This window comes from Mustela nigripes, chromosome X (assembly GCF_022355385.1).
Source record: "Mustela nigripes isolate SB6536 chromosome X, MUSNIG.SB6536, whole genome shotgun sequence".
NCBI lineage: Eukaryota > Metazoa > Chordata > Mammalia > Carnivora > Mustelidae > Mustela > Mustela nigripes.
In genome coordinates, this window is record NC_081575.1 from 123,196,712 (window position 1) to 123,211,311 (window position 14,600).

Below are 14,600 nucleotides of genomic sequence, written 5' to 3' on the forward strand. Positions count from 1 at the left end.
GGGATGGGTTCTGGCTTGTGAAAAGATCAGTTCCAACATGACTCTCTCCTGGGTCAATTGGTCAGTGGATAGAGTGTCCAGAGCCCACTGTTGCCTTGTACAATAATGGAAATCCAGCCATCTGACAACTTAGGACAATGACTTCTGGTCTACCTGGTAGCCTTAGGTAACATTTTAATTTTTTTATTTGAATTCCAGATAGTTAACAATGGTATAATATTGGTTTCAGAGAGACAATATAGTGGTTCAAGAATTCTACATACTACTTAGTTGTCATCATGGTAAGTGCCGTCCTTAATCCCCACCACCCATTTGACCCATTCTGCTCACCCATCTCCCCTATGGTAACCATCAGTTCTCTAGAATCAAGAGTCCGTTTCTTGCTATGTCTCTTTGTTCTTCTTGCTCGTTTGTTTTGTTTCTTAAATTCCACATATGAGTAAGATCATGTGGTATTTGCCTCTCTCTGATTGACTTATATCACTGAGCATAACCCCCTCTAGTTCCATCCACGTCATTGCAAAAGGCAAGATTTCATTCCTTTTGATGGCTGCATAGTATTCCATTGTATATATATATGCCACATCTTCTATATCCATTCATCTGGTGATGGACATCTAGGTTCTTTCCATAGTTCAGCTATTGTGGACATTGGTGCTATGAATATTGGGGTACAGATGGCCCTTCTTTTCACTACATCTGTATCTTTGGGGTAAATACCCAGTAGTGCAATTGCAGGGTCATAGGGAAGTTCTATTTTTAATTTCTTGAGGAATCTCCACACTGTTCTCCAAAGTGGCTGCACCAGCTTGCATTCCCACCAACAGTGTAAGCGAGTTCTCCTTCTCCACCTCGTCTCCAACATTGATTGTTTTACGTGTTGTTAATGTTAGCCATTCTGACAGCTCAGAGGTGGTATCTCATTGTCGTTTTGGTTTCTATTTCCCTGATGATCAGAATTTTTTCCCCCTTTTAGTCTGCTGGTGTGTCCATAGATTGTGTGACTGGTCTTTGAGGTGTTATCTATTAGTGTTGTGTTTTATTACCAACATTCTTGAAACCCAACCTTCACTTTCATTCTTGGAAACCTTGCATGCTAATAGTATTCCTCCCATGAGTCTCCTGCTACTGAGAACCCGGCATACCAGGGACCAGGAGGGGACAGAAGGAAAAGATCCACATCGTTGCCCAGGAAGGTCTGGCAACACAGAGGTGAGCTGTGCCTCCTTCAGTGCACTGCCTCTGGCTGTCCCTCCACTATTTTCTTTGTCTCCTCTACCCCCCATGGCTCACTTAGCTATTCCCCAGATTTTCTTCTCTGGACTGCAGGGTAGGACACTTACGGACCCCATGCCTACAAATAATGTGGAGCTCAAAAGACAACTCTGCCCTTGATAGTCCTGCCGGTTCTAATAACGACTCCTTGCATGTTGGTTACTACCAGATGGTCAGAGGCCATTAAGCAAGCCAGCTGAAAACCACAATAAATCCATGTAAGCAATGGGGTAGAGAGAGAGCCAGGCTTTTACACCATAGGAGGGACTCTTCATTCATCAGGAAACAAGAAGCCAGGCTGAGGTCAGCAGGCTTCTAATGGCTCACACATTACCCGTCCAGCACTTGCTTCCTCCTGTCCCTCTCCCTCAAGTATCCAGTGCTGCTCTGCATCTCTTCCTGTGGCACAATGAACAAACTTTGTTCCTGCTGTTCCCTGGTGGAGAAATGCCTTTCCTCCACTCATGTACTGTCCAGATTCTTCATCTGCCTCCCACCCTGCTGTGGGTTGAGTTGAGTCCCTGGCTCTTTCCAAAATAAGGCTCCCCAGGCCCTGTGAATGTGACCTTATTTAGAAATAGGGTCTTTACATATGATCACATCAAGAGGAGATCACAAGGGTAGGCTCAAGTCCAGTAGGACTGGTGTCCTTATAAGATGAAGAGAAGAGACTGAGATAGACACCAACAGAGAGGAGAAGTTCAAGTGAACCCACAGGTGCACAGGGGGCATGATGTGGACCTAGAATCACAGGTGGGGTGTTGTGTCCCCAACCAGCAATGGCTGACAAACACTAGATGCCGAAGACACACACAGAACACACTCCTTGAGCCTCTAGGAAGAACCACCCATGCCCACATCTGGCCTGCCAATCTCCAGCCTCCAGAACCAGGACAGGACACATCTCTTGTCTTACATCCTCCAATGGGAGGCAGGTTGTGACGGCAGGCAATCAGGGGGAAGTCACTAAATGTCCTGACCCAAATGCCACCACTCCAGGTCAGAAGCCTTCTCAGACATGGCTGGTGGAACTGGCCATGTCTTCATGTGTGTTCCTGCAATATTCAGATCATAGTTCCCTGGAGCCAAGTCACTTGTACGAGCAATGGAACCAAACCTAAAAAGCTCCTTGGGGGTCGATCGTGGCAGTGGGGCTTACTCATTGATCTTTGCAGAGGGGCTCTAGCTGTCCATCCCTGGGGCCAATGGCTACAGAGCTGGACGGTGCATCACCCTAATGGACTCTTCCTTAACTGTACACATGGTCTAGTTCCATCCTTTCTGAAATGAGCATGTCGCCCTTTTAAGCCATCCTTCCCACTCTGTCACTGTCCCTGCTCCTCCTGTCCCACACGTGCCTCCTACACTGGCTGCTGCCTCCATGGGACATGGCATGCATCTAGGCAAATCATGTTACCACCACTAAATAGAAAGAGTACTGGCCTGTGTCTTCTTTTTACCCCTGTGGCATAAGTGACCCCCACCTTTAAAAAAAAAAGATTTTATTCATTTGTTTGTTTAGAGAAAGAGCTTGGTGAGGGGTGGTGGGATGGAGCAGAGAGAGAGGAAGGGAACTGCAAACAGACTTCATGCTGAGCGCGGAGCCTGAGGTGGAGGTCCATCTCACGATCTTGAGATTATGACCTGAGCCAAAACCCAGAGTCAGATGCTCCACCAACAGCGCTACCCGAGGGCCATGTGGGTGATTCTTACTCTAAAGTTCAGTCTTTTACTTTCCATGGTTGCTGATTCCCCTTCATCCACTCTGGCCATTGAGTTTCTTCTTTTTTTCTGTTTTGGTGTGAAATTTGCATGACATTAAAAACAAAAAATCAAAGCCTTCAGTTCAGTGGTGTTAAGCATATGTGCCATATTACACAAGGACCACGGTGGTACCAGAGCATGACCCCAAATGGAAAGTCTATCTTTTCATTGCCCACCTGCTCACGTCATTGGTTGTCTTCCCTTCCTGTTGTCCCTGGAATTCACTGCATGCAAACCTGGGTCTTCTCCTGGGCCCAGAAGAGACATTATGCATGCTTATTTCTGTGGTTTGCCTTGAGATGACCATCTGCCTCACCTTCCAAATCTAGTTCCCCTCTTGTGTTCTTGATGTTGGCCAATGGAAATACTGACCCCCTAAGTGCCTCATGTGGGGATGTGGAGGTCTCTTTTAGGTGCATTCCTAATTTCTTCTCATGAATTATAGGTTCTTCATCCTAAATGCATCACGAGTCGACATTCCTCTTCCAGCATGTCCTCATGGTGCTGCTGTCTAAGTGAGGACCTTTTCCAGTGGTGCCACCAATGCTTTGGACCATTCCAGTACCTTCCAAGAGGGTATCTTAGTCTGGTGTCCTCCATGCCTGCAGCTGAAAAGCCATTTAGAGGCATCTTTCCAAAAACACGTTCGAATCGCATGTTCCCATGTTGGCCTCCCCAACAAGGTAGCTGATATGATCATCTTTATCCACGCACCTGCCTCAAGAACCTAGAAAAATGTGTAGTGTAGAATAGGCCTTCGATATGCATGTATGAGCAGGTGCACGCAATTTATATAGCTCAAAAGGACATCCGGCATCAAAGCAGCCCTCGCACCACAGGTAGATGTGCTCATCCTTCCAGGGGGGGAAGTTCAAACACCAACACACAATTCCATCTTACCTTCATCAAGCTCCCTGACACACTTAGATCGCGCTTTACTCCAGGCTTCAGCGTGAACATTCAAAGTACCGTCTGCCCATTTTCTCTTCTCGACGGTCAGGACGTGGATTTCTGATCTGTATTTCCTTTCTGAATCTATTTCTCCCATTTAGAATGTGTGTGTGTGTGGTTTTTTTTTTTTTTTAAATCAACTTTTTTTCGTTTTCATTCCACTATAGTTACATCCAGTGTGATATTAGTGTGAGGGAAATTAGTTTTAGGGGAATAATCTAGTGATGGAACACATCCATCCATTGTTCCATGGTGCTCATGGTAAACATACTCTCCATTCTGGATAAGGAAGATGTGGTCCATATACACTATGGAGTATGATGCCTCCATCAGGAAGGACGAATACCCAACATTTGTAGCAACATGGACGGGACTGGAAGACATGATGCTGAGTGAAATAAGTCAAGCAGAGAGAGTCAGTTATCATATGGTTTCACTTAATTGCGGAGCATAACAAATAGCATGGAGGACATGGGGAGATGGAGAGGAGAAGGGAGTTGGGGGAAATTGGAAGGGGAGGTGAACCACGAGAGACTATGGACTCTGAAAAACAATCTGAGGGTTTTGAAGGGGCGGGGGGTGGGAGGTCGGGGTACCAGGTGGTGGGTATTAGAGAGGGCATGGATTGCATGGAGCACTGGGTGTGGTGCATAAACAATGAATTCTGGAATACTGAAAAGAAATTAAATTTAAAAAAAAAAAACAAAACATACCTCCATTCTGACTTTTCAAGCACACAGTGGTGCCACGTCATTCTGCCTTGCTGATGGCGGATTTCGTGTATCCTTTTCTTACTGGATCTCGGCAAACCACTTCTATTTAAACCCTTGCTCCATGTGTCTGGAATCATTCATTCATTCATTCATTCAGCAAAGTCGAATTTTACAAAGGGATCTTGGGTAAGGATCAAAGTGCTTGCTTTGTGCCATGTAGTTGTTTTTGCTCTGGGATCTTACTGGGTCTCCGTACTGTTCTCCAAAGCCTTCAGTTCTTTGAGGGCAGAGACTGCGGATTATTTGCCCCAAACACCCCTGTGGTGCTTGGAACCTAATGGAGATGATTGGTACCAGAAAACATGGCAGCCGAACACAGGAAGAGGATGGATGGGGCTGGCACGGCAGGGCTGTAATCATAACGCCACAGGCGTTCGCTGTGAACTGTGCTGTCTGGGCTGTGCCCCCGGCCCTCCGCATTCTCCCAGCAGGTCTCGCCTCCTCCCCTGATAATGACCCAGCTCTTGCACATTTGCATTGGCTGCTTGACGGGAGGATGGTTCCACGGTCATCCCTGGCTTGTGCACACCCTGATCGGAAACACCCTCCCATTGACTCCTCCCATCTCCACAAGATGTTGTCACTTGCCAGTGGACGAAACATGGCACCATGTCAGATTCCAAATCTAAGTCACGGCAGGTCCTGGGATTCTTGCTGAAGCCGGTGTGTGGTGGGGAGAGACAGCCACGTGGGTCTGTGTGTGGTTCACGTGAACCACGCTTTCCATACTGCTGCGTTCTCTCCACCAGGAGGCTGGCAGATGTGATGGCTCTGTCCACGCTTTCTACCTGTTTCTCCAGAAATTCATGTCCTGATGATACGTCTGCGCATTTCACATTTTTTTAAGTGTGTAGTTTGAATTTTGAAAAGGAAGCGGTAGGCAGTGGGGGCAGACAGAACAGGAAATACAGGATGAGATGAGATTCCACAAAGGATGTGTTGGGGAATGGGATTTTATGCTCATTGGTATGTAAATATTGTATATTTGTATATAAATAGAGTGTATTTGATTAGAGCTCAAACCTTAGTCTGTGGGATCTTCTGAGCTCTCCAATGTCCCTCCAAACTCCCAATCTGTATGTACATACAATGGAATATTATTCCGTCTTGAGAAAGTAGGAAATTTCGCCATTTGCAACAACATGGATGGACCTACAGGGTGTTCTGCAAACTGATGTAAGTCCGACAGAGGACAAATAATGCAGTATCACTTGCACTTGGAATCTGAAATAACCAGACTCATGGAGCCAGAGGCTAGAATGGTTATGGGCAGGGGCTGGGGGGAGCAGGGAGAAAATGGAGAGCTGTCGGTATAAGCGTTCAATGATAAGGTCTAGCATCCATGCTGGATTCAAACATCTAGCACCAGCATGGCGAGTCTAGCTAACAATGGGTTGTTTGGTGTTGTGTGTGCCCTGTGGTGAACCTAGTAAAGGTGGTTTAGACATTAGTGTGCAGGTTATGGTGTGGACAGATGTTGTTAGCTCGTTTGGGTAAATACCAAGGAGCAGATCCATCCGTCTTGTTGCAAACACGCCAGCCTTCATGGCCTAACCCCCGTGTCTCGTGTGGATGTGTGATCCTTCTGGGCTAGCTGGTGGCGTTCTGCAGTAATGGCGGTCGTCAGTCATTGGGTGGGTCTTGAGAGGTAAAGACATCGCCCGAAAGCCTTGAGCTGGCTGGAAACCAAGGAAGAGATTGAAGGCAAACCCCATAAGGGTTATAAGAGCATGGTCTCTGGATGTTGCCCTAAGGGCATTGGAGAACCAGCCAAAGGTGAGCCTTGGTGTTCTGTAATCTCAGTGCCAGTGCAGGCAGCTGACGGAGGACCCTCTCCAAGCAAGCCTGGGACTGGTTTCATCCCAGCATGAAGAATGCCCACCGCCAAGAAGGACGTCAAGCGTCTTGTCAGAAAAACAAACAAATACCCAGAAAACAAATCACCACCTAAAAAGCAGACACCACACACAGAGAAACAGAAACTCCAGGCAGGTTGCAGTGTAGACCCGCCAAAGAAGGCCAGGATGAGCCAGAAGAAACAGGATGTTTGCATAGCCTCTGAATATCTCCCTGAAAAACCTATTTGCCCCAGTGTATAAGGCGTATAAAAATTCAACACACGGAATGTACACAGAACGTTTAACATCCTTCATGAGTTCAGTGGACGCCAAGAACGCAAAGTTGGGCAGGCGCCTTCAACAATCAGGAAAGAGTTCTTGAGACGGAGGAGAAAACCACATGCTCTTCCAATGTGTGCCAAATATTTGGGTACAGGATTTGGGCAGGTCTAAGAAAGTCATGGTGGCAACGAAGGGAGAGAACCGAGCCGTGAGATCCGGGCATATGCCCCGGCTTCCAGGGTCTTGGTGAGGGGACGGTATTCATTGCCTCCTCACGGTGGGTTTGCAAAGATGAAAGATGAGGAACTCCAGAGCTCGGGGCGGGGGTCAGAGCACGTGCCTTCAGTGACCATTCACAGTGGCTGTGAATTTCCCACCTTTGGTCTCCCCATGCCCTAGCATTTTGGGGCCAGCACCAGAACCCAGATTCTGGCAAATGGGAATGATCACGTGCAATGGGGTGCCAACGTGTGGCCACCCAGATGTAATTCCATCCTGTACGACCAGGGATCCTTTCTCTCCGTTACGCCCCCAGCTGCCCAATCACAGAGCTCCCCTCTGCAGCTCTCCTTAAAATCCAAATCCTCATCATCACGAGCCATCAGGGAGATTCAAATTAAAACCACATTGAGATACCACCTTACACCAGTTAGAATGGCCAAAATTAGCAAGACAGGAAACAACATGTGTTGGAGAGGATGTGGAGAAAGGGGAACCCTCTTCCACTGTTGGTGGGAATGCAAGTTGGTGCAGCCTCTTTGGAGAACAGTGTGGAGATTCCTCAAGAAATTAAAAATAGAGCTTCCCTATGACCCTGCCATTGCACTCCTGGGTATTTACCCCAAAGATAGAGATGTCGTGAAAAGAAGTACCATCTGTACCCCAATGTTCATAGCAGCAATGTCCATAGTCACCAAACTGTGGAAAGAACCAAGATGCCCTTCAATGGACGAATGCATAAGGAAGATGTGGTCCATATACACTATGGAGTATGATGCCTCCATCAGAAAGGACGAATACCCAACTTTTGTAGCAACATGGACGGGACTGGAAGAGATTATGCTGAGTGAAATCAGTCAAGAAGAGAGAGTCAATTATCATAGGTTTCACTTATTTGTGGAGCATAACAAATATCATGGAGGACATGGGGAGATGGAGAGGAGAAGGGGGTTGAGGGAAATTGGAAGGGGAGGTGAACCATGAGAGACTGTGGACTCTGAAAAACAATCTGAGGGTTTTGATGGGGCGGGGGTGGGAGGTTGGGGAACCAGGTGGTGGGTATTGGAGAGGGCACGGATTGCATGGAGCACTGGGTGTGGTGCAAAAAGAAGGAATACTGTTGTGCTGAAAGTAAAAAAAAGAAAAAGAAAAAGAAAAAAAGAAGATAAAAAAAATCCAAATCCTCTTTGTGCACATTTTGCATTGGGGGCACGGCCATGTCTTCTCCGTGCGCCATCCTCGCTGTGTCTCATGGGCAGAGTCACACACGTGTCATTTCCTATCCGTGGAACTCCCAGAGTGGCCTGGGTGGGCGATCCGTGCTCTTTATTCTGAGTTTTATTAAATTCTGCAGCTGCCAAGGCATGTGGAGTATTGCTCTGGGACCTCCAGCCTTGGAAACACCTGTTGCCCTTCACGCGTCCCATCCTCCAGAACTCCAGAAGGTCCTGCTCCTACCCTTCAAGGCACTCCCAGATGTCACTACTTCGTCTTTCTCCACAATGAGCAGACCTCGGCCTCTGCTGACGCGTCCTGTGGCTTCCATCCACCAGAACCAGGCTCTCCTCGTTAGAACCGTCAGGCCGGTGTGTGATCAGAGCACGGGCTGAGTTCAGTCCTGTAGCCCCGGGGGTTGAAAGGCACAACCCCACCCCTTCTGCCCTTTCCATGTGCAAAGCTCTCATCCTACAGCCACATGCACACAGCCCGTCATGCTAAGCTTCCATGCTTGGCCCAGAGTCATGAGCTCCTGTGCAGAACCCACTGACCGTGGTGACCCCAGATCCGGGCTCTGGATTGCCCCACAGAGCGGCTGGGTTCCGTCTCCATTTCGGGTCCCTGCTGCCGGAGCAGCCGGTCCCCGGGGGTTTATCTTTGCCAGTGAGCATGGCCATCCAAAATAGAAAGACCTTTGGAACCTTGTGGGAAGGGACCCGGAGGCTGGCATTTCCAAGGGGATAATCGTCCCCTGACACACAGATCCGTGCCTGGCTTTGAAGGAGGAGGAGGAGCCCGCCCAGAGAGGCTGGGGTGTATTTCAGGCCACGTCAACGTTGAAGAGGGAAAGGAGGCTGTGGATTTCGGGGGATGACGGAGAACGACTCGCTCCGTTCTGAGCCTCCGAGTCTGCCCACGGATGTCCGGGAGATGCGAGCCCCGCTGGGCTCAGTCCCGCTCTGGGCTCGGGCGCCTCGGCCATCTGGCCATCCAGCGTTTGCAGCTCTGCATTCCTGAGTCCTTTGCCTTTAATTAGCAGGGTCGTGCGGGCACTCAGGGTCCGGACGTTGGGGTCCGACCTCCTGAGATGAGCACTCAGTGTGTCCCGAATCTCTGTGTGGAGACGTCCCGTTGCGTTTCACGAAGACTTGAACCGAAACCGTCCCTCTGGACACACACTTTAAAAGCAGATTCTTTTGCCCGCCCCCATGGAGTGAAGGAAACTATCGTGCAAGCAATTTTATTCTATTTTATTCAGATTTCTTTCCTTCTTTTAATCTAATTTTTTTTTTCACTGTTCCCAGAGTCATTGTTTACACGCTACACCCAGTGCTCCATGCAAACAACTTTAGAAGCCGAACTCAGGAGAAAGGATTTCTTTTGGGGAGGACGCCTTTAAAAAAAAAAAAAAAACTGTTATTTTTTCATTAATCTTCACACCCAACATGGGGCTGGAACCCACAACCCTGAGATCAAGAGTCGTATGGTCCATGTAATGAACCAGCTGGGTGTCCCAAACTCAGGAGATTGGACCCATTTTTTTTTTGTTTTGTTTCATTGCTTTAAAAAAAATATTGGATTGTTTTCTTGCCTTGAAATATTGTTTTATTGCTCAAAAAATATGTTTTTGTTTTGTGTGAGGTTTTTTTTGTTTTTGTTTTTTTGTTTTTTTTCCAAGGACAGGGGTCTCTCTTGGGTTGGGGTGGTGCGTGCTGTGGACAGAACCCTCCGGCCGTCCTGAAGACAGGGGGTTAGGTGGGAGATCCCTTGTCCGGTCTCAGAAGCCTACACTGGGGAGCGTACAGGTCGCTGGAGAGAAGGGCTGGTGTTAAGGGGATAGAACCAGGACTCTGGGAAGGAGTCAGTGTGGGTTTCGGAAGGGCAGAGCGTGAACTCCAAGTCAGCCATCAGCCTGGAATTCCCCAGAGCCAGACCCCGGTAGGTGGGGAAGAGGGTGCGGAGACAGACCTTAGTGACTCCCCGTTCTGGATGTATGTTCAAGGACCGAGCGGAAACATCAGGCGTTCCCTGGCCTGGATGGGTTTGGGACGCCCGAGAAGGATCTGGAAATCACTCTGTCTTTGATCCCACGTGTATGCGGTCCTCTGGTCTTCAACTAGGGAGCCACAGATGCACAATGGTGAGTACGTGGTCCCTTCAACACGTCCCGTTGGGGAAAACTGGAGGTTCACGTGCAAAATAATGAAACTGGGCCCTTGTCTTACCCACACATACACAAAGGTTAACTCTAAATGCATTAAAGACGCAACGGTAAGATCCGCAACCTTCAAACTCGCAGAGGAACACGCAGGGGAAGGGCTTTTTGGTGCTCGTCTCGGGAACGGTGTCTCCGGTGGGCGGCCAAAACCACGGGCAGCAGAAGCGAAAACAGACCAGGACGGTGGCCTCCAGGGAAAACGTTGCACAGCCAAGGATGATCACCAGCGGGAAGGCTGGTGTAGAACAGGAGGAACTATTTGGGAATCACGTTGCTGATCCCCAGACTTTGTATTTGGGGGAATGGTAGACCACCGTAAAAAAAAAAAAAAAATACAGCCCCTACCCAAAAATAGATGGTGAATCTTTACTTTATGGTAAGAGTTCTTCATTGTGGTTGATCTTTCAAACTCCGGCAATTTGTCCAATGGATGGCACACGGACTCACTTGGGGTTACTGTTGTTGTATTTTTATGTGGCTTCTAGTCTCCTTGAGGGATTTTTTAAAAAAGACTCTCTGGTTGCTCGATTTTGCAGGTGGCTGGTGGCATGTCATTGACTCTCTGGAGGACCCTTCAATTTGTGCACAGTGATGGGTAAGTGCACACACCTTTTGTTGGCCACATAATGCTCCGCACTCTTGAGGGGCCTCTCCAAGGGGCTCCCCGAGCCTCGCCGATCAGATTCTGTGTTTCTGAGAACCATCTGTGGGCTGTCGATGGTTCTTTGTTTTCATCGGACATCCTTGAAGATTCTCCAAGCACCTGTCTGTTCCTGCACCAGATTCACGCTCAGACGTCATCCAGCAGGGGATCCCGTGCATCGTATCCTCCATAAATGAGAGCGAAGACTCCAAGATCACTTTTCCAACAGACCTCGCTTGGCACACAACCAGGACAAAACCGGAGAGCCATCCACACCAACGTCCATCCCTCCTGTTCCACGGGAAGACAAAGGCTCCCTCTTCTTCCGACATGCCGAACCAGGCACCACGGACAGACAATGGGGATTGAGCTTGTGTCCAGATGATTGAATGTGTGTGGGAAGGCTCCATTTTGGTGACTAACATTAATCATAATCCCCTGGCATTTCTTTCAAAGTCTGTGAATGTGCAATTCGGAGTATATTGGTGGAGAACGAAAAAGATACTCTTCTAAGAAAAAAAATTGAGCTTGAAGATTTGTAACTGGACATTGAACTCACAAGAGTCATGTCCAGAATGATGACTTTGTGTTCAGGCTTTCACAAAGGCTTTGACTTTTTATGGTCTTGACCAATGGATCCAAGCTCCTCTGTTCCAGTTTGCTGAGAAACAGGACAATTTCTGATTTTCAAGTGGAAAAATCAGGGTAGCAATGCTTCCTCCTTTTGATGAGAGAGACGGATATCAGGCCAGACATGTTCCTGTGGTCATCCCCTTCTCAAACCAATCATATTTTTTGCCTCCTTTTGGACCTCAAAAGAGGACCAATGATAAGTAGGGAAATGTATACAAAAATAAGTCCATTTTCACATTTTTAAGATACAAGCAAAGCACACGAAAGAAACAGTTCCCACCCTGAAAAGCAGGCACATCGTATTAAAGATTTCATTTTGACGTAAATAGAATTAATTTTGTGAGATGTTTCGTACATCTCCAGCAGATTTTGTCACTCCATATAAAAGCTTGAGATGTGCCGTAAACTGTGTGTTCCTGTGAGAATCCTTGAATGCAAGTTCGTTCAAAATATCTTCATCATTCCAAGTTCTTATGCTGCCCTGGGTCGTGGAAGGACCCAGTGCAAGGAGTGGGTGGGTTTTCTCATTTCTCGTGATCTCGTCCTGGGTCTGTAACTATTCTCCAGTGAGCCAGCCCCAACCTAATTTCAATGCCAATGGTATATTCTCTTTTGGGGAAAATTAGGGGGGAAAATAGGGGGAGCACAAATAATGAGCAAAACAGAAGCATAAAATGGACGTCCTGCACATCTACAGAAATGGACAATTCCAGGAAGCATCTATTCTCAAAATTCACTAATTTATTCTGCTTTATGAAGAACACAAACATAATGACTCTCATCTGAAAAGCCAGGTAGTGGGTCTTTCAACTCTTGATCAGCAGACAGAGATCACGTGGGCTGTGTTCAGTTTGGGAGAGTTTCAGTGTGAACCCGCGAGCATTGTTCTCCCATCGCTGAGTTGGGATTAGGTTAACACACCATTTGCCGGTCCATGGAGGAGTCAAAACATAACCCTAACCCCTGGATCTTAGTACAACAAGGTGTACATGTCCCCAGGACATACCTGTTCTACATGGTGACGTAGAGATCCAAACTCACATGGCGACTTCCCTACCTAAAACACCACCCTTGTTCGTTAACATGAGTGGAGAAAGACACCGGGGAGTCACGTGTGGGCCACAAACCTTATGTGTTCTCACACACAACAGGCAGGACCAAGGCTCACGTGGCATTTCCCTGCAAAGCATGCTGGGAAATGTGGGGAGCTGACGGAGTCATCAATGGGCACCAGTCTCTGCCCAAAACACTCAGAACTCAGATCCCCTAACTGCAGCCAAACACCAAAGCAAATGTTCATAAATACGGATTCTGCCCTCATCCCAGGAGACATCCAGATGTTCTATGGGAATTTTAGACCAACAGCTGTACAAAATGCAATGGTGGAAGTCAAGTAGATGTGAAGATACCAAGGAAGGTATCAATGGAGATTCTTGATGGGTGTGGATTCCAGGTGGCCCGGACGATGGCCAGAATTAGGCATCCCCATAAGGAAGGCTGCTGCCACAGCAATCAACAGAGAACAGGAAATAGCAAGTGTTGTCAGAGATGTAGAGAGATTGGAACCTTTGTGCATTGTTGGTGGTAATATCAAACGGCACGGCTGCTGTGAAAACACTATGCTGGTGCCTCAAAGAATTAAAAATTGAACTACCCCATGATGGAGCAATTCCAGTTCTGTAAAAAACTGAAGGCGGGGTCCTGGAGAGGCATTTGCACACCCATGTTTGTAGCAGCATTATGTGGAAGTGACCCAAGTGTCCATCAACAGATGAGTGAATGAGCAAAGCCAGGTCCATGCACATGGTAGACTATGATGCAGCCTTGACAGGGAAGGATGTTCTGCCCCTGCTATAACCTGGATGGACCTCAAGAACCTGGTGCTCAGTGAGATAAGCCAGACATAGAAGGACAAATCCTGTGTGATTCAGATTTGCAAGGTCCCTAGAGATGTCCCATCCGTAGAGACAGAGAGTGGATGGGGGACAGGGATGGGGAGTTAGTGTTTGATAGGGACAGACCTTCAGTTTGGGAAGATGGAAGGTTCTGGATGTGATGGTGGGGATGGTTGCCCAACACTGAGTGTTCTTCATGCCCCTAACAGCATATCACCTCGTGACTAAAATGGCCAATTTTATGCTAAAAATGTCTTAATTCATTTACAAGGAATCAGAGAGGCCCAATACAATTGTATAAGGCCATTTTTCACTTACCACATAGTCCTTGGAAGGTAGCAGCCCAATCCCTCCATAGAGAATGCTGCCCTGAGTCAACCCCGTGTTCTGTCCCAGCCCCTGTGAGTCTGGCCAAGGGGCTGGTCACAAGGTCACAGGGCCACCAGACACTCAGACACATACAGTGTATGAAGCCATGGTGGCTAACTTGGGGCTCATGATGTGTGAATTGATTGTCACCCTTTTAGCTTAGGAGAATTGAGGATAAGTGGCCTCATTTGGAAGAGAATGTTCTGGGCAAAAGGGCCAGATGGGCAGATGGTCATGGACAGAGAGTGCAAGAAATGTCTGAGAAGTCTCAGACTGGGTAGAGGAAGGCATGTCCTTCCTTAAGCCTCATGTGTATTTGTGTAACTTTTTTTTACCCTCCCCAGTGTCCATAACCCCAACCCCCTCTCCCAACCCCCCTCCCCCCAGCAACCTTCAGTTTGTTTTGTGAGATTGAGAGTCACTTATGGTTTGTCTCCCTCCCAATCCCATCTTGGTTCATTTATTCTTCTCCTACCCACTTAACCCCCATGTTGCATCACCACTTCCTCATATCAGGGAGAT

At 47.8% G+C, this 14,600-nt stretch overlaps 1 long non-coding RNA gene across 1 annotated transcript in view; it reads left to right on the forward strand.

The window, feature by feature from the left end:
• The first annotated feature begins 213 nt into the window (after positions 1–213).
• LOC132007412 (uncharacterized) overlaps positions 214–14,600 on the forward strand; it is a 28,706-nt gene continuing 14,319 nt past the window's right edge. Inside the window, exons 1-3 of the long non-coding RNA XR_009401347.1 lie at positions 214–281; positions 10,323–10,460; positions 11,075–11,133. This is a non-coding gene — a long non-coding RNA (uncharacterized LOC132007412). The remainder of the gene's footprint in view (positions 282–10,322; positions 10,461–11,074; positions 11,134–14,600) is intronic.